The sequence below is a fragment of the Pseudophryne corroboree genome, unplaced genomic scaffold (genome assembly GCF_028390025.1).
Source record: "Pseudophryne corroboree isolate aPseCor3 unplaced genomic scaffold, aPseCor3.hap2 scaffold_345, whole genome shotgun sequence".
NCBI classification, from domain to species: domain Eukaryota; kingdom Metazoa; phylum Chordata; class Amphibia; order Anura; family Myobatrachidae; genus Pseudophryne; species Pseudophryne corroboree.
This window is the reverse complement of record NW_026970008.1, coordinates 534423-557430: the sequence shown is the minus strand read 5'-3', so window position 1 is coordinate 557430 and position 23008 is coordinate 534423. Positions and strand designations below refer to the sequence as shown.

General features: G+C 43.5%; 9 non-coding genes and 1 pseudogene across 9 annotated transcripts; all 10 read right to left on the bottom strand.

Moving 5' to 3' along the window:
• Positions 1–16298: 16298 nt before the first annotated feature.
• On the bottom strand, positions 16299–16372 carry TRNAS-ACU (transfer RNA serine (anticodon ACU)). Its single transcript has one exon. It is a non-coding gene; the product is annotated as a tRNA-Ser (tRNA).
• A 1757-nt stretch (positions 16373–18129) lies between these two features.
• Positions 18130–18293, bottom strand: LOC135020037 (U1 spliceosomal RNA). Its single transcript, XR_010217522.1, has one exon. It is a non-coding gene; the product is annotated as a U1 spliceosomal RNA (small nuclear RNA).
• A 697-nt stretch (positions 18294–18990) lies between these two features.
• On the bottom strand, positions 18991–19125 carry LOC135020185 (U1 spliceosomal RNA; annotated as a pseudogene).
• A 149-nt stretch (positions 19126–19274) lies between these two features.
• Positions 19275–19438, bottom strand: LOC135020234 (U1 spliceosomal RNA). The gene has a single exon (XR_010217687.1). It is a non-coding gene; the product is annotated as a U1 spliceosomal RNA (small nuclear RNA).
• Positions 19439–20109: 671 nt separating this feature from the next.
• LOC135020109 (U1 spliceosomal RNA) lies at positions 20110–20272 on the bottom strand. The gene has a single exon (XR_010217591.1). It is a non-coding gene; the product is annotated as a U1 spliceosomal RNA (small nuclear RNA).
• A 152-nt stretch (positions 20273–20424) lies between these two features.
• Positions 20425–20588, bottom strand: LOC135020071 (U1 spliceosomal RNA). The gene has a single exon (XR_010217555.1). It is a non-coding gene; the product is annotated as a U1 spliceosomal RNA (small nuclear RNA).
• A 671-nt stretch (positions 20589–21259) lies between these two features.
• On the bottom strand, positions 21260–21422 carry LOC135020177 (U1 spliceosomal RNA). The gene has a single exon (XR_010217647.1). It is a non-coding gene; the product is annotated as a U1 spliceosomal RNA (small nuclear RNA).
• Positions 21423–21574: 152 nt separating this feature from the next.
• LOC135020045 (U1 spliceosomal RNA) lies at positions 21575–21738 on the bottom strand. Its single transcript, XR_010217530.1, has one exon. It is a non-coding gene; the product is annotated as a U1 spliceosomal RNA (small nuclear RNA).
• A 674-nt stretch (positions 21739–22412) lies between these two features.
• On the bottom strand, positions 22413–22575 carry LOC135020172 (U1 spliceosomal RNA). Its single transcript, XR_010217642.1, has one exon. It is a non-coding gene; the product is annotated as a U1 spliceosomal RNA (small nuclear RNA).
• Positions 22576–22727: 152 nt separating this feature from the next.
• Positions 22728–22891, bottom strand: LOC135020095 (U1 spliceosomal RNA). Its single transcript, XR_010217578.1, has one exon. It is a non-coding gene; the product is annotated as a U1 spliceosomal RNA (small nuclear RNA).
• Positions 22892–23008: the final 117 nt, after the last annotated feature.

Sequence of the window (23008 nt, the reverse complement as noted above, 5' to 3'; positions counted from 1 at the left end):
CTAGGAAGTCACGGAGCACATCGTTAATGAGGTCTTGAAAAACTGCCGGAGCATTGGACAGGCCGAACGGCATCACCAGGTATTCGTAGTGACCCGACTGAGTACTGAAGGCCGTTTTCCACTCATCTCCAGATTTAATTCGGATGAGGTTGTACGCTCCTCTAAGGTCAATTTTAGAAAAAATCACAGCAGAACGTAACTGATCAAAGAGTACAGAAATCAACGGCAAAGGATAGGTGTTTTTAACTGAGATCTTATTCAGGGCTCTAAAATCAATGCAAGGTCTAAGCGAGCCATCCTTTTTCTCCACAAAGAAGAAGCCTGCACTTAAAGGAGATTTTGATGGTCTAATAAATCCTTTCTCAAGGCTCTCCTTTACATAATCATTCATAGCCGCAGTTTCTGGCCCGGATAATGCATATAATCTTCCCTTTGGCAATGCGGCACCAGGAATTAACTCAATAGCACAATCATAAGGCCGATGGGGAGGCAGAATGCCTTTGGAGAAAACATCAGCAAACTCCTGGTATTCCACCGGAATGAGTTCTGGAATGATAGCTGCTACTCTGACTGGAAACGTGATACATTCCTTATCACAAAAAGTACCCCAATGTGAAATCTCCCCCGACCGCCAATCAATGGTGGGATTATGAAAGGCCAGCCAAGGGTGACCCAGAACAACTGGAACTGCTGGGCAATGTGTAAGAAAGAACTCGATTTTCTCGGAATGTAGAGCTCCTACTGTAAGTAGTACAGGGGGTGTACGGAGAGAAATAATCCCATTAGACAGCGGACTCCCATCTAAGCCATGCATGGTGACACACCTACCCAAAGGTAACTGAGGAATGCCTAAGGCCTTAGCCCAAGTTAAATCCATAAAGTTTCCTGCAGCTCCACTGTCAACAAAAGCCGACACCGAAGAACTGAGGCTGCCAAAGGAAACTTTAACTGGGACTAAAAGGGAGTTATTCGAGGAGATAAGCTGCAGACCTAGGTGAACCCCCTCACAATTCACCTGGTCAAAGCATTTCCCGACTTGTTCGGACAATTACGAGCAAAATGTCCCTTACCCCCACAGTACAGACAAAGACCAGAATTTTGCCTTCTGGCTCTTTCTTCAGGAGACAGCCGGGAGAGACCCATCTGCATGGTCTCCTCTACGTCTTCAGGAATGGAATATACACACGGACTTGACCTTACAGGTGCTCCTTTTTCAGCCCTCCGCTCTCTGAGACGACGATCAATCTTAATAGAAAGCTCCATGAGTTTATCGAGAGTCTCAGGAGCGGGGTACTGAAGGAGACTGTCTTTTATAGACTCTGATAAGCCGAGGCGAAACTGACTGCGCAGGGCTGGGTCATTCCAGCCACAGTCATTCGACCAACGGCGAAACTCCGTACAATAAACCTCTGCAGGATTTCTACCCTGTCTGAGAGCGCGCAACTGACTTTCAGCGGACGCCTCTCTATCAGGGTCATCATACAAGAGCCCTAAAGACTCAAAAAAAGCGTCAACTGACAACAATGCCGGATCCTCTGCTCTTAAACCAAATGCCCAGGTCTGAGGATCCCCCTGGAGCAAAGAAATAATAAACCCGACCCGCTGAGATTCAGTACCCGAGGAAGTCGGTCTTAAACGAAAATAAAGTTTACAGGATTCTTTAAAATTAAAAAACTCTTTTCTATCACCAGAAAAACGGTCAGGCAAATGCATCTTTGGTTCAGGGACTACCCTTGGGGAAGCTCGCAAAAGATCTTCCTGCGACTTCACCCGAAGAGAAAGATCCTGAACCATCTGATTAAGTTCTTGAATCTGGCTGACTAAGAGCTGACCAGGATTTGGCCCTAAACCTGTTGGATTCATGAGGCCGATAAACTCTCACAAAACTGAATGAGAAAAAATTAAACCCCGTTTAATTTTAAGTTTTGGTATGGCCGGTAATAATGTTATGATTCCAGCACTCTGGTCAGAGAAGATCTTATGGCAAGGACCGGAGCACTGGAACGGAATGCTGGGGAAGGGAGCAGGACAGGAAAATAGCCCCTGGCGCCCTAACTCTGTTGTCTCACCCGTGTTGTCAGAAATCCCCTGCGAGACTATGGTTTCTTGAGCCCTTGGCAGCCGCGTTTGAAGGGCGGATTATGTCTGCCCAACTTCGATGCCCCCCGGTCTTAATGAGAGACAAAGGGAAACCCGAGACAGGGTGATAACAAGAGGCCCTCTAACTAAACAACCAGGCCAGGGGCTAAGCAAACTCAAAACTATAATATGTGCGGAGAAACCGCCAGGAAAAAGGACAACCAAAATATCCACTTGTCCAATTCTCCTACCCGGCACCGCCGAGTACCAGAGAGGACTTGTGGAAGCGGAACCCTCCGCAAATGCTCCAAACACAAAATATAAAAGGTAAATCGGCTGATCCGCAACACACGGCAGAGCCGCAACTCACGAACACCACTGGATATAAAACGGTGATCAGTCAGGACTCCAGGGAACCAAACGACCTCTTGGGATGAGATGACAACTCCCGAATACCGGACTTCTGCGGACTGGAATGACCGGATACAGCAGGACTGGAAACAGACTCTCAGCAAACAAAGGCAGCATGCAGGAAGCTATTACCGGCGTCTGTGAGAAGCCCTGGGAGTGTATTTAACAAAGAGTCCTCCAATCAGCTGCTAAAGGCTGATTAGAATAAATGCCGTGCAGCTGCCTTGCTGCACGGCCAGAGAGCAGGTGAATATCTTAATCTCCTAAAGCCTAGCAACGGGGAACGCGGTCCGCCAGTGGCGTCCCCGTTGCTAGGGTCCGTGCGGCTCAGCGCGCCCAGCGTCTAGCGTTGCTAGGGAGCCGGCGGCTGTACGTGCACGGCGTCTCTAGTTGCTAGGCGCCGGGCCGCGCAGACCATCAAGCGTACCCCGGCGCCTAACAGTATGACTCCCAAAAAGAACAACCGCGTCATTGGGACCAACTGCGATTTTGGCAAGTTTAGGAGCCAACCATGTTGTTGAAGAACTGTCAGGGAGAGTGCAATGTTTTGCACCAACTGGTCCCTGGATCTCGCCTTTATCAGGAGATCATCCAAGTACGGGATAATTGTGACTCCTTGCTTGCGAAGGAGAACCATAATTTCCGCCATCACCCTGGTGAAAATCCTCGGAGCCGTGGACAGACCAAACGGCAATGTCTGAAATTGGTAATGACAATCCTGAATTGCAAACCTTAGGTAGCTTGATGCAGTGGCTAAATGGGAACATGTAAGTAGGCATCCTTTATGTCTACCAAAACCATGAAATCTCCGTCCTCCGGACTGGAGATCACTGCCCTGAGAGATTCCATCTTGAAATTGAATTTCTTTAGGAAGAAATTGAGGGATTTCAGATTTCAGATTGGTCTGACTGAGCCGTCCGGCTTCGGGACCACGAAGAGGCTTGAATAAAAACCTTCTCCCTGCTGACTAAGGCCAATTTGAACAATCGGTGACGTCTTGAAACCCCAGTTTGTACCCTTGGGACACTATTTGTAAAACCCACGAGTCCAGGTCAGAATGAATCCAGAACTGACTGAAGAGTTTTAGACGTGCCCCCACTGGTGTGGGCTCCTGCAAGAAAGCCCCAGCGTCATGCAGTGGATTTGGCAGAAGCAGAGGACAATCTCTGCTCCTGCGATCTTGAAGAGGCTACAGACCTCTTCCTTCTCCTTCCTCTACCTGCAAAGAAAGGGGAATCTTAACTTCTTGCATATCTATTGGGACAAAATGACTGCGGTAGATAATGATGCGTCTTCATCCGTTGAGAGGGAACATAGGGCAAGAAGGTTGACTTACCTGCGAGAGCTGCCGAGATCAAATTAACTAGGCCGTCGCCAAACAAGGCTTCACCTTCATAGGGAAGAGACTCCCTTTCTTCATGGAGTCAGCATCAGCATTCCCTTGGTGAATCCACAATGCCCTCCTATCCGAGACTGCCATGAAATTGGCCCGTGAACTCAAGAGTCCTATATCCGTTGCAGTCGTAAGTATGCTGCAGTGTCAACAGGCCAACTAAACCCTCCCCCCTCCTTTTAACCCATCACTTTGTCCAGTACCTGTGGTCCATACTGTATTGCCATTATTATGCATGTTGCTGTGCTGGCCCTTCTCTGAATGTCCCTGCCACCGCCACCGAAGAGCTGGATAGCCCAGTATGAAAACCACCTGCCGGCCTCACTGACGGTCCGAGTCAAAGGCTCCATTTTTTTTTAAAGATCCCTCTGCCAAGTTAAGGGGGGGTTAAGGGGGCCCCAGAGATATCAGTGTACTGGGGCCCAAGATTTCTGTTGCTTGCCCTGACCCTCAGGGGCGTATCTACCCCTTTGCCAGGATGTCACTTGCCAGGGGCACCATCCAGGTTTCAGTTGGGGGATTAGAGTTCATACAGTAATTAAATGTTTTCATATTGAGAACTACATCTCCCAGCATATACAGTGTGCTGGGGATGCTAACAAGCTTTATTTAAAAGTTTAAAAAACATTGCTTTTATAATTGCAATGGTTAAAAAGGGAGAGCTATAAATCAATTTATCAGTGAATGATCGCAGTTTGAGCCGTTACATTTTACTGAACCACCTATCCCTCCACACTCACTACCTGTCCTCAGGATACATTTACTATCCCGGCAGACGGTATACCGGCGGTCATTTGACCGATGATGGAATCCTGACACCACTTGGGAGACTGGTGCCGGCACACAGACAGCCAACATCCCGAAGGCGAGTATTGGAGGGAGGGTTAGGAGTCGGACCAGGTGAGGTGGTGTAAGGGAAGGCACTAGGAGGGGGGGTAGCCCTAGCTGCCACCCCCTGAGGGTTAGCCCTATCCGCCACCCCCCCAGATGGTTAGTATTAGGATTGGGGATCATGTGACCGCTGGAATCCCGAGCGCCGGATGCCATACCCAACCCCCTTTACTTTTTCAGGCATTTCTATCTCTCCTCTCTCTATGGTGTTCCAATTGCCCACTTTCCCTTGTGCTTTACTCTCTCTCTCTCTCTCTCTCCTTTGTTTAGAGCATCAGTTTCTGTAGTCCACTTATACCCTTATTTTTTCCAGTGTTTCACTATCTCTCTGATGTAATGAGGATGTATGGTCTAGAGGGATCAGTAATGCATTATACTGTATAGAGGCGTCAGGGATGTAGCGTAGGGAATAGAGGCGTCAGGGATGTAGCGTAGGGAATAGAGGTGTCAGGGATGTGGCGTAGGGAATAAAGGCATCAGGGATGTGGCGTAGGGAATAGAGGCGTCAGGGATGTGGCGTAGAGAATAGAGGCGTCAGGGATGTGGCGTAGGGAATAGAGGCGTCAGGGATGTGGCGTAGGGAATAGAGGCGTCAGGGATGTGGCGTAGGGAATAGAGGCGTCAGGGATGTGGCATAGGGAATAGAGGCATAAGGGATGTGGCGTAGGGAATAGAGGTGTCAGGGATGTAGCGTAGGGAATATAGGCATCAGGGATGTACTAGCAGGTATATAGAGGTCAGTGTACTGTAAAGAGGGGTCAGTAATGCAGTGATGGTTATAGAAAGGTCAGTGATGTAGTGTAGGGTATAGAGGGGTCAGTTATGTAGTGTGGGGTAAAGAGGGGTCAGTAAAGATACTAAGCTGAAGTACTTAGAACACTTCTTGAATTAAGACACAACCTGCAAGAAAAAGTATGCAATATGGGTGAAAAGGCAAATGTCAGAGGTCTGATACAAGTGACCAGCTCCATACCTTGCACCACATAGCGTTATGTTAAACTGGGATATGTTCTTTTTTGGTGTGTGTGTGTGTGTGTGTGTGTGGGTGCCAAAGGCTGCCTGCCTGATTGCTCCTCCCCCATCCGGCTCCCAAGCACCTCTGCTGCCCAGTGATCCAGGAGCCTGCTGCTAGGAAGAAGTGGCCGAGCTTCAGCAAGCGAGTCTGGAAACTGGCGGAGGAAGTCATGATAACCAGATAATGGGGAGTGGAGAGCCAGTTCCAAGGTAATACTTTATACAGCTGGTTGAGATCCTGGTCGGTGGATATGGATTCCAAGAAAACCCTGGAGGTGCTTCCTTTCAAGGGAGACACTCTCTTTGGAGAAGACCTCAATAAGATTGTAGCTGATCTGGCTACTGCTAAAACAACTTGCCTACCTAGTATGACTCCTACCACGCAGAAGGCTAAAAGTACTTTCCCTTGGCCCTTTCATCCTCCAGGTAAAGCGTACCCATGGTCAGGCATACCCAAAGCAAGCTCATGCTTCCAGACCTGCCAAGCCCAGACTGAAGCAAGCCTGGGCTGCCCGTCAGCCTGCTTCCAAAATGGACAAGCCTGCCCCATGACGGGGCGGGCCTCCCTCTGGGGGATCCCAGGGTGGGGGGCCCGACTTCTAGGTTTGGCATAGAAAGGTATAATTCTAAGATAGAGAATTCTATTTGGAGCTCACCTTGTACTTTGTGAAGAAATAATCAGCATTGTGGCTGAGCAGATACATGTAGTGTGTGGCTGCAAACTGCATGGATCTGCTGCGTTGCAATGCTGATACTTTTTTTTTTCAAAGTACCAATAGCTTCATATAATGTTCACAATTTTTATGCAGGATCAAATAGCTCAATGGGTAGGGTAAAAAAGCACAATAACTACAGGGATGTGACCCCCTGTAGAAAATCAGGAGCGCTATCCGCACTGATTAAAGAGACAATGTAAACTTGCACATTTAGAAAAATGACAATTAAAAATTAAAAATAAAAATTTATTAAAATGTATTTATAATCTGCAATCTTGCAACATAAATTGCATTCAATCAACATATGTTATGCATGTTATCAGAAATAAACAATTCATATACAACTACTGACAAAGCTATGATACACTAAAAATATTTTGAGGCTTGGACTTTGATGTTTCTATAATTCACAGTGTCCACTCATTAGATCATGAACAATGGCGTTTCCAACACTAAAAGTGTTCAGAGATCCTTAGTTCTTTTAGTGTTCCAATTGAACATGTGTGCACACATATAATGAAAAAATGGATAATTACCATCCAACTTGTGGCATTAGGTTCACCTCCAAGGTTTTTTGTTTTGCAATGACAGTCCCAACTTCAAAAACTCCCTCTGCTGGTGCTTATCCGTCTGTTTGCAGAATATCTGGAGAAAAAATATATCATTGGGACATATCCACAGTGCTCAGGCTCCCTCTACTGGTGGTTAGCCGCAATTGCATATGCACTGGGTGATGACTGTACCACACGACGGTGTTTAGGTCGGTGAATGGAGAGTGAAACGTCCTGGATGTCAGTCACTTCAAAAACGCGTTTCTCCGCCTTCTGGACACACTCAGCGGCTTCCTCAGTTTGAATGACTGAACTCGCCGGGTTGCATTTTTATAGCCACCCTAATTTGTAATTCCCGCGGCCGTCCGCGCATGCGCACTCCGGCGTGCGTTCCAAGCCTCATTTTGGTTCCATTCCTTAAATAGACTCCGGTGGCCATTTTGGAATCTCTATACCAAGCCTCACTTTCATATAGGAATAGATATTTCCATTGTAAAATCCAAGCCTCGTTTTGAAACCAGGAAGCTAGATCCTGCCTCCTCATTAAAAAATATATTTATCTAAATAATTATATATCCAAGCCTCGTTTTTAGCCGATTTTAGTTATCACCATTCCTATAATTGCTAAAATTAATCTCCGATAGCCATTTATTCATATTTACACATTTTCATATTCAGGTAAAACCACGTTTATTTAAAACCCATTTTTATTGTATATATACATAATCAACCAGGCAAAGGAAGAGAGTGATGATGCTATTCTCTAATTCCTCATGTTCATAATACATTGAGCTGCCCACAAACCCTTCATCTTGCCATATGAAATACATAATCTCCATCTCCATCTCTCAGTATACACAAGGAACTGTGCATTATTGGTAAATATAGTTAGCAACATTTTTAATGACATTTTTAATGAATGACCACATTTAAAAAATATTTTAAAAAATTAAATATTATTTAATTCAACTGAATCGTTGAGTCCTTGAGGGATCAGAGTTTTGAGGTTAAAAATCCAGAATGCCTCCTTTTTGCACAACCTCCTAAACCTATCCCCCCCCCTATTGGTTACCGCCACCTGTTCAATGGCCATGATGTTAATATTATCACTAGTCCCCTCCCCACAATCCAATATATGACGATAAAGGTGAGTATTCCCTGCTTTTTTATTTATCTGTCGTTGATGTTCCATGAACCTAACGTGGAGAGCCCGAGTGGTACGCCCCACATACTGTGCCCCACATCCACACCGCAGTACATAAATAACATATGTGGACCTACAGTTCAAAAAGCTTTTTATATTAAATTTTTCCCCTGATATAGTTGAGGAGAATTGTGTCGTTTTCTTCACTGTATGTTTGCATGTCACACAATTGATTCTACCACACTTATGAAATCCTATCGGTGGTTTGGGTAACCACGTATTTATTTGTCCCCCTTGTGCACCTAGTTTTATGGATTTATCACATGGTCTATTGAAAAAACTGGGTGCTAGTGCAGATTTTAGACTCTCTGATTTTCGGAATATGACCTGTTCACTGAGTTCTAAGTTGGCATTCAACACTTCGTCCAATTTTAAAATTGGAGAGTTCTTTTTGATAATTTTTTTGATCTCATATGCACTGGTGTTATATTTTGTTACGAACATTGTAGTCCTATCTATTTTCTTTTTCTTATTTTTCCTAACACTAGTTCCAGTGGTGTCCAATAAAGTGTCCCTCTCAATCCCATCCACTTCCTTCAAAGCTTGATCCAACACAGATGCAGGATAGCCTTGAGTCAGAAATGCCCCATATAGGGATTTCATCTGTTCCTTCGCCCCTTCATTGGAGGAACAGTTCCTTTTAATCCGAAGGAACTGGCCCTTGGGTATGTTGTCTTTCCAACGCTGCAAATGGCTACTACTATAATGTAAATACCGATTTTGATCTACTTCCTTAACAAACGTCCTAGTTACTATACTATCATTTTCAATTTTGAGCGCTATATCCAAGAAAGTCACCTGTGTGGGGTGGCAGTACCCCGTAAATTTTAACCCATAATTATTAAGATTTAAATTGGCAATAAATAACTCTGCAGACTCCGTGCTCCCCTCCCAAACAAAAAATAAATCATCTATGAAACGGCCATAGAGGACCAGGTTCGCCCCGAGACCGCCGCCCCACACATGTTGCTCCTCAAACCGCCCCATGAACAGGTTGGCGAAACTCGGAGCAAACCTGGTCCCCATGGCCGTCCCCCTTAACTGCAAATAATACCGTTTGTCAAAAATAAAATAATTGTGTTGCAATATGAATTTGATACTTTCCAAAATTAATTTTCTCAATTCCTCTCCTACATTGGAATCTCTTGCCAAATAATATTCAACTGCTTCAATCCCCAAGTGGTGTTCAATATTCGAATAAAGTGATTCCACATCGCATGTGATAAAACAATAATTAGGCTGCCATTTAATGGTTTTAATCAAATTTAAGAAAAATGTAGTGTCCTTAATGTAAGATTTGAGTTCAGTAACATAACCCTGTAAATAACTGTCTATAAAAAATGACAAATTACTTGTCAGTGAATCCACACCCGCAATAATGGGTCTCCCCGGTGGATTCACTAACGTTTTATGCACCTTAGGCAAACAATAATATGTGGGAATAACCGGATTCTCACAAAACAAAAACCGTTGTGTTTCCCTGGATATAGCGCCTGAGTCTAATGCTCTTTTTAACAAGATTTTTAATTCTTCCTGAAACTGGGCGGTGGGGTTGTGGGTCATCCTTGAATACAGACTGGCGTCACCCAATTGTCTATTCGCCTCCGCCAAATACATCACTGTATCCATTACCACAACCCCACCGCCCTTGTCAGCCTGTTTGATGGTTAAGGAGGGGTCTCCTTTCAACGTTCTTAATGCTGATCGTTCTTGTGTATTTAGATTATCCTTTAGTGTTTGTCTGTCAGACTTATAACACATCACCCTGAACTGCTCTAGTGTTGATTTGTAAAAACTCTCAATGTAGGGCCCTCTATATGTCAACGGATAAAACTCAGACTTCTTTTTAAACTTGTTGGTTTCACTAGCATCAAATATTTTAATATAAGCCTCCTTATTCGAATCACTCGTTGATTCATCCGCCAATGATTCTAATATATTGACCATTAATTGGTCTTCTTGATCCAATATAATAGGGATCCCTTCATTGCCCCTTTTCTTCATATTTTTTATCGCGAAATATCGCTTCCTGCTTAGGGACCTGATGTATCTATTTAAATCAACGAATAATTCGAACAAATTGGGCTTTTGGGCAGGGGCGAAATTTAGACCCTTCTCCAATAGTCTTAACTGATCGTTACTCAATTCTTTTGAAGATAAGTTGAACACCCCTTTTCCTTTTATTTTAATTTCATGCTTTTTACTTGGCCTGTTCTTTCGCCCTCTTTTTCCTCTAGTTCTTGTTCTCTTTGTCTTTTTCCTGACCACCCTACTCCTTCGTATTTTTTGTATGGACGGTTTTGAAATCTGTGGCTGTCCTCCAAAAAATTATCCGTACCTCCATAGGTATTGTATGATGGTCTATTTCTAACTCCCATATCTGTCCACTCATCACTCCCTGATTCTCTCCTATTCCATTTGGGATGTGTCACTGGGGACCTAGTATTGATGGGTTGTGATCGAATCCCATACCTATTTCTACTTGCCAGGGGTTCCCAATTCTCCTCACCTTGACTCCTGTAGCCCCTTGTCTCTCTATAACCAGAATAGGTTCTTGTACCCCTATATTGATGTGGCCTGTGGTCAACATTTTGTGTATCCTTCTTTATGGCTCCCATCTCTCTTTGAGAGGATTTATAATTAACCATATTCTCCCGTTTTCTATTAAAGGTATGTATCTCACCCTTTTGGTAATCCTGTTTGTCCCGATTTAGTTTATTATCTTTCCTGAAGACTAAGGTTTTTTCAAAATCCTCCACCTTACGATTGACTCTAAGATCTCTATCATTAAACCCCTTATCTCCAGAAAATGATTTCAATAAATCATGGGTTTTTTCAATCTCTTTTTGTATCACATTTACCTTCTCCTCCCTATATTTAACAAGCAGCTTCATTAAATTTGTGGAGCAATTATCTAATGTTGTGTTCCATTCATCTGAAAACTGTTTATCCTCTTTAAAGGTGGAGGTTTTTAAAATCCTCAGTCCTCTAGGAATCAATCCTTGATCAAGGTATTTCTGTAATGACACCTGGTCCCACCAGTGCCTCGTTTCCTCTATGCAAAGATTTTCTAATCTATTAAATAGACCATGCATATCCTCAGAGTTTTCATCCCTTTCCATGGGTTGTAATTCATCCGACCCCTTAAGATATATATTACGTCTTTCCAAACGTTCAGCTATACATTTAAGAGCTGCCATAACGCACAGTTCCCTATGTTCCCTGCTGCTCAAGATGCAATTAACTATATTGATTTCACCAAAAATTGTTTAATAAGTATACACAACCCTCCACACCCCTATGTACGGACCGGTGTGTATACCCTTGAGCGCTGGTGACTACCAGAAAAATGGAGATTAAATAACAGTGCGGACTGCTGCTCCTAATTACAGGATAATTGCAATCCTTACAAAGACCAAAAAAGCACAATAACTACAGGGATGTGACCCCCTGTAGAAAATCAGGAGCGCTATCCGCACTGATTAAAGAGACAATGTAAACTTGCACATTTAGAAAAATGACAATAAAAAATTAAAAATAAAAATTTATTAAAATGTATTTATAATCTGCAATCTTGCAACATAAATTGCATTCAATCAACATATGTTATGCATGTTATCAGAAATAAACAATTCATATACAACTACTGACAAAGCTATGATACACTAAAAATATTTTGAGGCTTGGACTTTGATGTTTCTATAATTCACAGTGTCCACTCATTAGATCATGAACAATGGCGTTTCCAACACTAAAAGTGTTCAGAGATCCTTAGTTCTTTTAGTGTTCCAATTGAACATGTGTGCACACATATAATGAAAAAATGGATAATTACCATCCAACTTGAGGCATTAGGTTCACCTCCAAGGTTTTTTGTTTTGCAATGACAGTCCCAACTTCAAAAACTCCCTCTGCTGGTGCTTATCCGTCTGTTTGCAGAATATCTGGAGAAAAAATATATCATTGGGACATATCCACAGTGCTCAGGCTCCCTCTACTGGTGGTTAGCCGCAATTGCATATGCACTGGGTGATGACTGTACCACACGACGGTGTTTAGGTCGGTGAATGGAGAGTGAAACGTCCTGGATGTCAGTCACTTCAAAAACGCGTTTCTCCGCCTTCTGGACACACTCAGCGGCTTCCTCAGTTTGAATGACTGAACTCGCCGGGTTGCATTTTTATAGCCACCCTAATTTGTAATTCCCGCGGCCGTCCGCGCATGCGCACTCCGGCGTGCGTTCCAAGCCTCATTTTGGTTCCATTCCTTAAATAGACTCCGGTGGCCATTTTGGAATCTCTATACCAAGCCTCACTTTCATATAGGAATAGATATTTCCATTGTAAAATCCAAGCCTCGTTTTGAAACCAGGAAGCTAGATCCTGCCTCCTCATTAAAAAATATATTTATCTAAATAATTATATATCCAAGCCTCGTTTTTAGCCGATTTTAGTTATCACCATTCCTATAATTGCTAAGATTAATCTCCGATAGCCATTTATTCATATTTACACATTTTCATATTCAGGTAAAACCACGTTTATTTAAAACCCATTTTTATTGTATATATACATAATCAACCAGGCAAAGGAAGAGAGTGATGATGCTATTCTCTAATTCCTCATGTTCATAATACATTGAGCTGCCCACAAACCCTTCATCTTGCCATATGAAATACATAATCTCCATCTCCATCTCTCAGTATACACAAGGAACTGTGCATTATTGGTAAATATAGTTAGCAACATTTTTAATGACATTTTTAATGAATGACCACATTTAAAAAATATTTTAAAAAATTAAATATTATTTAATTCAACTGAATCGTTGAGTCCTTGAGGGATCAGAGTTTTGAGGTTAAAAATCCAGAATGCCTCCTTTTTGCACAACATCCTAAACCTATCCCCCCCCTATTGGTTACCGCCACCTGTTCAATGGCCATGATGTTAATATTATCACTAGTCCCCTCCCCACAATCCAATATATGACGATAAAGGTGAGTATTCCCTGCTTTTTTATTTATCTGTCGTTGATGTTCCATGAACCTAACGTGGAGAGCCCGAGTGGTACGCCCCACATACTGTGCCCCACATCCACACCGCAGTACATAAATAACATATGTGGACCTACAGTTCAAAAAGCTTTTTATATTAAATTTTTCCCCTGATATAGTTGAGGAGAATTGTGTCGTTTTCTTCACTGTATGTTTGCATGTCACACAATTGATTCTACCACACTTATGAAATCCTATCGGTGGTTTGGGTAACCACGTATTTATTTGTCCCCCTTGTGCACCTAGTTTTATGGATTTATCACATGGTCTATTGAAAAAACTGGGTGCTAGTGCAGATTTTAGACTCTCTGATTTTCGGAATATGACCTGTTCACTGAGTTCTAAGTTGGCATTCAACACTTCGTCCAATTTTAAAATTGGAGAGTTCTTTTTGATAATTTTTTTGATCTCATATGCACTGGTGTTATATTTTGTTACGAACATTGTAGTCCTATCTATTTTCTTTTTCATATTTTTCCTAACACTAGTTCCAGTGGTGTCCAATAAAGTGTCCCTCTCAATCCCATCCACTTCCTTCAAAGCTTGATCCAACACAGATGCAGGATAGCCTTGAGTCAGAAATGCCCCATATAGGGATTTCATCTGTTCCTTCGCCCCTTCATTGGAGGAACAGTTCCTTTTAATCCGAAGGAACTGGCCCTTGGGTATGTTGTCTTTCCAACGCTGCAAATGGCTACTACTATAATGTAAATACCGATTGGTTGGGTGTTTGATTAAAATTCAACAGGTTATAGGTTTTAATCCTGGGTATTGTAGTTTGAGATGTGTTATTTAATAAAGCATGTTATTCTGACTGCCGGCATCCTATCACCTGGGATATCATACTAAATAAATGGAGTTGATCAATTTTTTTTTATTTTTTATTAAACTAGGGACAATTTCCAGATACTTTTCTTTATAACTGAGATTGCCCCCTGGAACTTCACATCAGTTGACAACTATGCATGAGTGGGCAGTGCTTGCCCTGGATCTGCCCACCCATTTGTGTGCCATCATAAAAGAAAGCATAACTGACAGTTATCCTGGGCGTACACTACACAATTATCTGTCAGGCTATCTATCCAGTCTGGATGGATGGAATAAAAATCTGGTAATGTATAGGAGCAAATGTCAATTAACCATTTGCTCCCAAACACTAGAACAGTGGTCAAAAATGGTCATTACACAAATTGGTTAAACCGCAAATTTAACCAATTTGTTTAGGGGACCATTTTTGTCCATTTTCTAGTGTTTGAGAGTAAATCGTTGATGGTCATTTGCTCACATAGATAACCGGATTACTATGCCAACCAGCCAGTGTTGGAGAGATGGTCTGCCAGATTACATAATGCATACCAGAGCCATAACTAGACTTTTTAGTGCCCTGTGACAGAGAATTATATGCCCCCCCCCCCCACTATTTTTGCAATATGGACAAGAGGCGCATGCCTCGTGGGGAAGGGGCATAATAAGATTGGTCTCAGAGAAAGCACATGAGATATGAAGATATATCTAGTATACTTGACACTCAATGGTTTGTGGTATTGCCGGGGTGCCCTCCTTAAATGCATATACAGTCACACATGGCTTACTTGTGCAAATGGCATATCAGCAGTCAGCACTAACTGGTGACATGCCATTTGTACAAGTAAGCCATGTGTGACTAATATATAAACACACTTTATTAAATAACACCTCAAACTACCATACCCAGGATTCAAACCTATAACCTGTTGAATTCTAATCAAACACCCTACCCATTGAGCTACTTGATCCTGCATAAAAATTGTGAAGCACAGGGGTCAGCATACCCAGAATGCAATTCTCTGCAAGTCTCTGATTAACCTTTTGGTTAATAGCCGAACACACTAACCGATTGCGCCACAGAGACACTGCAAAAAGTACATACTGACAAAGGCTAATAAGCATTCATCTAGAACGTTTCCTAGAAAAACTTTAAAAAGTCAATAATCTGGAGAGTTTTTGTAAGATGTTTCTTAAATCAACCAACGAAAAAACACATTGGTACTTTCCCATGATGAGTGAGTGCTTCAGGATCTCTTGCACTTACATGTGCAGCAGAGTACTGCAATGGAAGCATGCTGGGCCCATAACCCAGAGGTAGGCAGATTGAAACTATCCTCTGCTATATGCATTTTTTTTTGTTAATTAAAGTAATCCAAAACTGGGATTGATATTTTAGCTCTTTTATTTTTACTTAAAGTACAATAACTTTTACCATTTTAATTTGTTTTAATAGTATATTGACAGTATTGTTTTCTTTCAAAAATCCACTTAATTTTCTTTACCCTATTATTAAAATGGTAATTGACAAAAACAAACTACATTGTCACCAGAAGAGCAATACAAAATGTACAAGTGATATATTAAAATCATCTTTCCAGCTTGAATTTCAATGATGCATTGGGGCAACGATTTTGTGAAAAACATCTTCACCCTTAAATAAAGATTTTCTTAATTCCTTACCTGTGTGCTAATTAGATATCACCTTGTTTTCACATTAAACAGACTTCCACATGAGAAAGCAGCAAGGATGCATTGGCGTTAATGTTTCCTGGTGTCAACCCGTATTATTTCAGTAGACATTGAAATGAGGATGCATCTTGCTGCCTTTCCAATGAAGCAAGTTTAATTTAGTAATAGGTGAAAAACCATCCCTACAAAGGTGTTAATCAGAGACTTGGCTTTGTGGACACTTTTCAGAGAACAAATTTGTTAGCATAAAAATAAAGCCAGAAAATGAAGAGCTGTTTAATCACTCAATTGGATTTTTCTGCCAGCATATTTTTTTTTCTCTGCAACCCACTGCTAAATTGTGCTTCCTAGCTGTTTTTTATAAAATCACTTAATCAAATCTAACTCTGATTACATCAGAGAAGGCCAGGTAACCTACATCATAAGAGGGAGGTTGAAATTTTGACTTGTCTACTTAAAGATCACCAAAACCTGATCACAAGGTCAATTACGTCCCTGGGTGGGATTGAACCACCAACCTTTTGGTTAGTAGCCAAACACACTTACTGATTGCGCCACAGAGACACTTTGCAAAAGTGCATACTGACAAAGGCTAATAAGCATTCATCTAGAACGTTTCCTAGAAAAACTTTAAAAAGTCAATAATCTGGAGAGTTTTTGTAAGATGTTTCTTAGATCAACCAACGAAGAAACACCTTGGTACTTTCCCATGATGAGTGAGTGCTTCAGGATCTCTTGCACTTACATGTGCAGCAGAGTACTGCAATGGAAGCATGCTGGGCCCATAACCCAGAGGTAGGCAGATTGCAACTATCCTCTGCTATATGCATTTTTTTTTTAATTAAAGTAATCCAAAACTGGGATTGATATTTTAGCTCTTTTATTTTTACTTAAAGTACAATAACTTTTACCATTTTAATTTGTTTTAATAGTATATTGACAGTATTGTTTTCTTTCAAAAATCCACTTAATTTTCTTTACCCTATTATTAAAATGGTAATTGACAAAAACAAACTACATTGTCACCAGAAGAGCAATACAACATGTACAAGTGATATATTAAAATCATCTTTCCAGCTTGAATTTCAATGATGCATTGGGGCAACGATTTTGTGAGAAACATCTTCACCCTTAAATATTTTCTTAATTCCTTACCTGTGTGCTAATTAGATATCACCTTGTATTCACATTAAACAGACTTCCTCATGAGAAAGCAGCAAGGATGCAGTGGCGTTAATGTTTCCTGGTGTCAACCTGTATTATTTCAGTAGACATTGAAATGAGGATGCATCTTGCTGCCTTTCCAATGAAGCAAGTTTAATTTAGTAATAGGTGAAAAACCATCCCTACAAAGGTGTTAATCAGAGACTTGGCTTTGTGGACCCTTTTCAGAGAACAAATTTGTTAGCATAAAAATAAAGCCAGAAAATGAAGAGCTGTTTATTCACTCAATTGGATTTTTCTGCCAGCATTTTTCTTTTTCTCTGCAACCCACTGCTAAATTGTACTTCCTATCTGTTTTTTTATAAAATCACTTAATCAAATCTAACTCTGATTACATCAGAGAAGGCCAGGTACCCTACACCATAAGAGGGGGTTTGAAATTTTGACTTGTCTACTGAAAGATCACCAAAATCTGATAACAAGGTCAATTACGTCCCTGCTTGGGATTGAAACACCAACCTTTTGGTTAATAGCCGAACACACTAACCGATTGCGCCACAGAGACACTTTGCAAAATGTACATACTGACAAAGGCTAATAAGCATTCATCTAGAACGTTTCCTAGAAAAACTTTAAAAAGTCAATAATCTGGAGAGTTTTTGTAAGAATTTTCTTAAATCAACCAATGAAGAAACACATTGGTACTTTCCCATGATGAGTGAGTGCTTCAGGATCTCTTGCACTTACATGTGCAGCAGAGTACAGCAATGGAAGCATGCTGGGCCTATAACCCAGAGGTAGGCAGATTGAAACTATCCTCTGCTACAGTATATGCATTTTTTTTGTTAATTAAAGTAATCCAAAACTGGGATTGATATTTTGTCTCTTTTATTTTTACTTAAAGTACAATAACTTTTACCATTTTAATTTGTTTTAATAGTATATTGACAGTATTGTTTTCTTTCAAAAATCCACTTAATAGTATCTCACCTGGCAGGTAAGTAGGAGTTGGGCTAGAGCTGGGGAGGGTCGCTGCTCGGGCACCCCCCTGTCAAGTGAAGGAGATCCAACTGAGGCAGCACAAAGGAACTCTTGAAAGAAGAACAAGGCTAGAGGAAGATCGGAGACAAAGAAATCTGACTTTTACCAGAGCTGACCAGAGGAAAGCACAAACACAGTCCCCCACTACCACAAATAATGCAGTCGAGTTTCCCACATTTGGGGAAATCACAGGGGTCAGCATACCCAGAATGCAATGAATGAACCTCACCCTGGGTGAACAATCTTCATGACCATGGTATCTCCTATGCAAAATAAGTATGATTTGGGATAGGGCTGGGGAGGGCCTCTGCTCAGGCACATCTCTGTCAAGTAAAGGAAATTCAACTGAGGCAGCACAAGGGAACTCTCATCTGGGGACAACAACTGCAGGGAGAACACATTTTCAGATGAACATGGGAGGGCAGAAGGCTGCCTAATACTGAAGCACCCCCAAACAACAAACCAAATGCAACAACTAGTGCAAGCATTCCTGGGGGAAGGCCTGCAGCAGATGGATTTGCATATGGTGATGTCATCCAAGCAGTGGGTCAAAGTTGGCTTCAACCTTTGTCTGCATATGAAAAGAGAAAAGGGGCGTGCAGGGCATGGCGGCCTTTTGCGGCGCTTGGATGACCCCTAGTTCGCATTAAACACCTCCACCCTCCTTCGGTGTGGGGCTCATGTTGGCTATGCCCCAGCCCCTGAAGCATTCAAGCTGATTTCTTGCAGCAGTTGGGCACTGTAACAGCTCCAGAGCTGCTCTGAAAGGCAAGTAAAAAGGTGTGGGCCCTGCAGCACTACCTGTAGTTTGCATTGTGCGTTGGAAGGCACAAAGTAAGCAGACGGGAGAAGTCAGGATAGTGCGCAAGGGCATAGAAGGGAGCGGCTCAAGAAAAGAGAAGTGGAAACAGACAGCAAACTAGGCTGGAGATAGACCTGAGACAAAGAGATCTCAATTATACGAGAGCCGACCAGTGGAAACACAAATTATGCAGTCAAGTTTCCCACATTTGGGGAAATCGCAGGATCAGCACACCCAGAGTGCAATGGGTGAGCCTTGCCCTGGGAGAAGCACCTTCCTGATCATAGTATATCACCTGGCAGGTAAGCAGGAGTTGGGCTAGAGCTGGGGAGGGTCGCTGCTCGGGCACCCGCCTGTCAAGTGAAGATCAAACTGAGGCAGCACAAGGGAACTCTCGAAAGAAGAACAAGGGTAGAGGAAGATCTGAGACAAAGAAATCTTGCTTTTACCAGAGCTGACCAGAGGAAAGCACAAACACAGTCCCCCACTACCACAAATAATGCAGTCGAGTTTCCCACATTTGGGGAAATCACAGGGGTCAGCATACCCAGAATGCAATGAATGAACCTCACCCTGGGAGAACAATCTTCATGACCATGGTATCTCCTATGCAAAATAAGTATGATTTGGGATAGGGCTGGGGAGGGCCGCTGATCAGGCACATCTCTGTCAAGTAAAGGAGATTCAACTGAGGCAGCACAAGGGAACTCTCATCTGGGGACAACAACTGCAGGGAGAACACATATTTTCAGATGAACATGGGAGGGCAGAAGGCTGCCTAATACTGAAGCACCCCCAAACAACAAACCAAATGCAACAACTAGTGCAAGCATTCCTGGGGGAAGGCCTGCAGCAGATGGATTTGCATATGGTGATGTCATCCAAGCAGTGGGTCAAAGTTGGCTTCAACCCTCGTCTGCATATGAAAAGAGAAAAGGGGCGTGCAGGGCATGGCGGCCTTTTGCGGCGCTTGGATGACCCCTAGTTCGCATTAAACATCTCCACCCTCCTTCGGTGTGGGGCTCATGTTGGCTATGCCCCAGCCCCTGAAGCATTCAAGCTGATTTCTTGCAGCAGCTGGGCACTGTAACAGCTCCAGAGCTGCTCTGTAAGGCGAGTAAAAGGGTGTGGGCCCTGCAGCACTACCTGTAGTTCGCATTGTGCGTTGGAAGGCACAAATTAAGCAGACGGGAGAAGTCAGGATAGTGCGCAAGGGCATAGAAGGGAGCGGCTCAAGAAAAGAGAAGTGGAAACAGACAGCAAACTAGTCTGGAGAGAGACCTGAGACAAAGAGATCTGAATTATACGAGAGCCGACCAGGGGAAACACAAATTATGCAGTCAAGTTTCCCACATTTGGGGAAATCGCAGGAGCAGCACACCCAGAGTGCAATGGGTGAGCCTTTCCCTGGGAGAAGCACCTTCCTGATCATAGTATCTCACCTGGCAGGTAAGTAGGAGTTGGGCTAGAGCTGGGGAGGGTCGCTGCTCGGGCACCCCCCTGTCAAGTGAAGGAGATCCAACTGAGGCAGCACAAGGGAACTCTCGAAAGAAGAACAAGGCTAGAGGAAGATCTGAGACAAAGAAATCTGACTTTTACCAGAGTTGACCAGAAGAAAGCACAAACACAGTCCCCCACTACCACAAATAATGCAGTCGAGTTTCCCACATTTGGGGAAATCACAGGGGTCAGCATAGCCAGAATGCAATGAATGAACCTCACCCTGGGAAAACAATCTTCATGACCATGGTATCTCCTATGCAAAATAAGTATGATTTGGGATAGGGCTGGGGAGGGCCGCTGCTCAGGCACATCTCTGTCAAGTAAAGGAGATTCAACTGAGGCAGCACAAGGGAACTCTCATCTGGGGACAACAACTGCAGGGAGAACACATATTTTCAGATGAACATGGGAGGGCAGAAGGCTGCCTAATACTGAAGCACCCCCAAACAACAAACCAAATGCAACAACTAGTGCAAGCATTCCTTGGGGAAGGCCTGCAGCAGATGGATTTGCATATGGTGATGTCATCCAAGCAGTGAGTCAAAGTTGGCTTCAACCCTCGTCTGCATATGAAAAGAGAAAAGGGACATGCAGGGCATGGCGGCCTTTTGCGGCGCTTGGATGACCCCTAGTTCGCATTAAACACCTCCACCCTCCTTCGGTGTGGGGCTCATGTTGGCTATGCCCCAGCCCCTGAAGCATTCAAGCTGATTTCTTGCAGCAGCTGGGCACTGTAACAGCTCCAGAGCTGCTCTGTAAGGCAAGTAAAAGGGTGTGGGCCCTGCAGCACTACCTGTAGTTTGCATTGTGCGTTGGAAGGCACAAATTAAGCAGACGGGAGAAGTCAGGATAGTGTGCAAGGGCATAGAAGGGAGCGGCTCAAGAAAAGAGAAGTGGAAACAGACAGCAAACTAGGCTGGAGAGAGACCTGAGACAAAGAGATCTGAATTATACGAGAGCCGACCAGGGGAAACACAAATTATGCAGTCAAGTTTCCCACATTTGGGGAAATCGCAGGAGCAGCACACCCAGAGTGAAATGGGTGAGCCTTGCCCTGGGAGAAGCACCTTCATGATCATAGTATCTCACCTAGCAGGTAAGTAGGAGTTGGGCTAGAGCTGGGGAGGGTCGCTGCTCGGGCACATCCCTGTCAAGTGAAGGAGATACAACTGAGGCAGCACAAGGAAACTCTCGAAAGAAGAACAAGGCTAGAGGAAGATCTGAGACAATTAAATCTGACTTTTACCAGAGCTGACCAGAGGAAAGAACAAACACAGTCCCCCACTACCACAAATAATGCAGTCGAGTTTCCCACATTTGGGGAAATCATAGGGGTCAGCATACCCAGAATGCAATGAATGAACCTCACCCTGGGAGAACAATCTTCATGACCATGGTATCTCCTATGCAAAATAAGTATGATTTGGGATAGGGCTGGGGAGGGCCGCTGCTCAGGCACATCTCTGTCAAGTAAAGGAGATTCAACTGAGGCAGCACAAGGGAACTCTCATCTGGGGACAACAACTGCAGGGAGAACACATATTTTCAGATGAACATGGGAGGGCAGAAGGCTGCCTAATACTGAAGCACCCCCAAACAACAAACCAAATGCAACAACTAGTGCAAGCATTCCTGGGGGAAGGCCTGCAGCAGATGGATTTGCATATGGTGATGTCATCCAAGCAGTGGGTCAAAGTTGGCTTAAACCCTCGTCTGCATATGAAAAGAGAAAAGGGGCATGCAGGGCATGGCGGCCTTTTGCGGCACTTGGATGACCCCTAGTTCGCATTAAACACCTCCACCCTCCTTCGGTGTGGGGCTCATGTTGGCTATGCCCCAGCCCCTGAAGCATTCAAGCTGATTTCTTGCAGCAGCTGGGCACTGTAACAGCTCCAGAGCTGCTCTGTAAGGCAAGTAAAAGGGTGTGGGCCCTGCAGCACTACCTGTAGTTCGCATTGTGCATTGTAAGGCACAAAGTAAGCAGACGGGAGGAGAAGTCAGGATAGTGCACAAGGGTATAGAAGGGAGGGGCTCAAGAAAAAAGAAGTGGAAACAGACAGCAAACTAGGCTGGAGATAGACCTGAGACAAAGAGATCTGAATTATATGAGAGCCGACCAGAGGAAACACAAATTATGCAGTCAAGTGTCCCACATTTGGGGAAATCACAGGAACAGCACACCCAGAGGGCAAAGGGTGAGCCTTGCCCTGGGAGAAGCACCTTCCTGATCATAGTATCTCACCTGGCAGGTAAGTATGAGATGGGCTAGAGCTGGGGAGGGTCGCTGCTCGGGCACCCCCCTGTCAAGTGAAGGAGATCCAACTGAGGCAGCACAAGGGAACTCTCGAATGAAGAACAAGGCTAGAGGAAGATCTGAGACAAAGAAATCTGACTTTTACCAGAGCTGACCAGAGGAAAGAACAAACACAGTCCCCCACTACCACAAATAATGCAGTCGAGTTTCCCACATTTATGGAAATCACAGGGGTCAGCATTCCCAGAATGCAATGAATGAACCTCACCCTGGGAGAGCAATCTTCATGACCATGGTATCTCCTATGCAAAATAAGTATGTTTTTGGATAGGGCTGGGGAGGGCCGCTGCTCAGGCACATCTCAGTCAAGTAAAGGAGATTCAATTGAGGCAGCACAAGGGAACTCTCATCTGGGGACAACAACTGCAGGGAGAAC